The 3,535-nt window shown below is 47.5% G+C and overlaps 1 pseudogene; it reads left to right on the top strand.

The window, feature by feature from the left end:
- Positions 1-1,516: 1,516 nt before the first annotated feature.
- On the top strand, positions 1,517-1,630 carry LOC112614911 (annotated as a pseudogene).
- Positions 1,631-3,535: the final 1,905 nt, after the last annotated feature.

The raw sequence follows: 3,535 nt of genomic DNA, 5'->3' as shown, positions 1-3,535 counted from the left end.
TCACAACTGTAATCCCAGCACTTTGGGAGGTTGAGGCAGGCAGATCACTTGAGCTCAGAAATCTCAGCCCTGCAGCTACAGGAGATAAAGGTCTCTTCTAAGGAAGTCACCACGCCCAACTAATTTTTTTGTATTTTTAGTAGAGACAGGGTTTCACCCCAATAGCCAGGTTGGTCTCGAACTCCTGACCTCAAGAGATTCACCCACCTTGGCCTCCCAAAGTGCTGGGATTAAAGGTGTGAGCCACGCGCCTGACCTCATCACAATTTCTTAACCCTTTGAGAAACTGTATGGCCTTCCCCGAGGTAGCTGCCTTGCAGGGCACTTTGGATTTTTCTTAGATCCTATGCCCTCCCCTCTTTTCGGGACCTGTAACTAGACTCAAGTCCCACCAGGCCCCAGAGAGAAAGGTGCACACTCTAAGCCATGAAGAGGTGTGCTTTTATGCAGAGCTTGAGCTGGGAATTTGAAACTCTGAGCTCATCCTTTGTTTTCTCCACTTTGTCCAGTGTAGTTGGGAGCAACCAGCCAATTTAATACTCCCTAGTTTGACTACAATGTTCTAAGGGGTGGGGGGTGTAAAACATAGCCAAGGAGGACAGATGCAGGGGATAGTGTGGCTGCTGGCTCATGCCTGCACTCTCCCCTGCATCATGTGGATGCTGTCTTCTCCCATTTATGACAGGGGTAAGGGAAGGGATGCGCTGTAAGATTTCTGGGCCTGACTGGGTGACTTCCACAAGCTCCTCTGAATTCATGCTCAGTCTCCAATCATGGAGGACCCTGAGGCTGGGAGTGCTGTGCTTTCAGTGCTTTGCATGGTCAGCAGCCCCGGCTTCCCCTTTTCTCCAGTCTCAATCTCCCTACCCACTTCATACTCATGTGGAATTCTCTCCAGTTCTTCCACACCACGTTCCCTCCGCCTCTGCACCGGCAGAGCTCTCTTCCTCTCTCTGCCTGTCACTCCTGCTCACCCTGCAGCCCGTGTCGGTGGTACACTTCCATTGCTGCGCGGGAGTGCTGGGATGGGGCTGCGGGTGTTATTTCCCTGTCCTCGAACTCCTCACACCTGTCTGCCCTCGCTGCTGTACTTGCCACCCACAGCCGACTACAAGACCCAGAGGGCAGGGGCCATGCCCAACCTATGCCTCATTCTGTCTCCTGGCCCCCACGCCGTATTTGGCACATAAGGACGGCTAAAAAAAAATTGTAGAAGAGGTCCACTCCTGAGAGGGAGTATTTATAGTCTCAGATCTGCCAGTTACGGGTTTGAGACCTTAAGACAGGTCTCTCATCTCTGCAAGCCTCTACAAAATGGGAGAACACCTAGATCGCAGGGCTAGCTGATAAGACAGAGACTATCCTACATACATTCAAGTACTTTGAAAAGGACCAAGTAATTATTCCATAAAACCTGGGATTCTCCAGGGGACCTGGAGCCTCCCTCTTTGTCAGTCAGACTGTAGACAGGTATGGCTTCTCGTCTCCCTCCTGGCTATGAAAAGAATATTTATCTAAGACTATACTTTCAGGGATCATTTCTATGGTTGGTTACCAGAGAAGTTTCTCTGAACATGTAGAGCACTGGTAAAAATAAATAAGTAAATAAGAAATTATTTATTTATTGAGACAGAGTCTCACTCTGTCGCGCAAGCTGGAGTGCAATGGCGTGGTCTTGGCTTACTGCAACCTCCCCCTCCCGAGTTCAAGTGATTCTCCTGCCTCAGTCTCCCGAGTAGCTGGGATTACAGGCGCCCACCACCACGCCTGGCTAATTTTTGTCTTTTCAGTAGAGACAGGGTTTCGCCATGTTGGCCAGGCTGGTCTCAAACTCTTGACCTCAAGTGATCCACCTGCCTCGGCCTCCCAAAGTGCGGTATTACAGGCATGAGCCACCGTGCCTGGCCAAAAATAAATTTTAAAAAAGTTTATCTCCATTGTTTATTGTGTAAGATGTCACATCTAACAAAGTATGTTTGCTATGTAGAATGCCAAAGGAAGTGTTGATTTAGTAACTCATTACTAAATTTCCCAAAATGAGGCACATGGATAGTCCTAGGCCGTTCTCAGGAAGGGAAAGCCCCAGCTTCAGGCATATTAAAGGCCCCAGAAGACCTGCAGTGAAGAAATCTATGAACTTGGATCAACCTGCGGGTTCCAAAATGTACTTGATCATGAAGCTCATTTTTTAGGGGCGGGGGTGGAGTGTTTCTTCTACAGAACTAGGATTCAAGAAATTACACATTAAAAACACAGACTTAGAAAGCTGCTATAGCCAGAGCTAATATCTGGGGTTTTGTTTTTTCAGTTATTTACTTGCTACTTAATAAAGGTCCAAACCAATAATTTCCTAAGTATTCAGAGTGGTGTGTGGCCCATGGTCATGCCACATTGAGCAGCTGTGGTGGAAGTCCTGAATTTCTGCCATGTCCCACCTGTCAGCCGTCTTAGGCCTTAATTGCTGAGAGTCCCGTTTGCCCCCGTGCAGATGGGGTGCCAATCTGAACCCTGGACAGCTCTGTTCAGGGGCACCTTCCTGGCACTATTTATTTTGGGCCTGTAGAACCTAGAGTTTAAGCCACAAACTGACATTTCAGGGGGTGAAACCTCGGCTCCTTTAGAAGCAGATGGTACCACAGCTGCCTGGGGCCTTGCGCCCTTTGCCAAATGGTGATGGCCTTGCCTCTGAAAAGAAACAGGCTTTTCCACCCAAGACTTTGGGAATCCTTAATGTTCGTTTTCCTAAACTAGCAGGACCTCATTCCCAAGCATGTGCAGAATACAGCTGTTTGGCAGGAAGAGCACATCCTGTGGCTGAGCTTTTACTCCTGCTGCTACCCTTCTTTCCTTGAACTGGAGAGGTGAGTAATTTCACACCTCATCATGTTTCCCCCATCATTTCAAACCCACTCTAGTTACAAGTCATTTCTTCCTTGAAGCAAATTATCTCTTCGCAATTTGTGAATATTCATTGCCTTCTGATAGTTCTGTTCCAGAGGCACACAGTTATTTGAAACTTTTTGCTATTTGACTCCTTACAAAAGGGTTTCAGTTGGCTTTGAAAGCATAACCACACATAAGACATCTTTGTACCTACCCAGCGTCTTGCCATGAGTTGTTTAGTGAATGTTTATCTTATGTAAACAATGTTTACAATAAGGATTCATTTAAATGATCACAACCATGATACAAAAGGCTGATTTACTTTGCCAAGTAGAACACCTACTATAACATTACTCATGTAAAAATATATAAAACTGTGCTTTAAAGATTAGTTGCTGGCTGGGCACGGTGGCTCACGCCTGTAATCCCAGCACTTTGGGAGGCTAAGGCGGGCAGATCACCTGAGGTCAGGAATTCGAGACCAGCCTGGCCAACATGGTAAAACCTCGTCTCTACTAAAAATACAAAAAAATTAGCCGGGCGTTGTGGTGGGCGCCTGTAATCCTAGCTACTCGGGAGGCTGAGGCAGGAGAATCGCTTGACCCCAGGAGGCGAAGGTTGCAGTGAGCTGAGATCGTACCACTGCACTCCA

This window comes from Theropithecus gelada, chromosome 20 (assembly GCF_003255815.1).
Source record: "Theropithecus gelada isolate Dixy chromosome 20, Tgel_1.0, whole genome shotgun sequence".
Taxonomy (NCBI): Eukaryota; Metazoa; Chordata; class Mammalia; order Primates; family Cercopithecidae; genus Theropithecus; species Theropithecus gelada.
The sequence above is the reverse complement of the archived record's forward strand: the minus strand, read 5'-3'. Positions and strand labels throughout refer to the sequence as shown.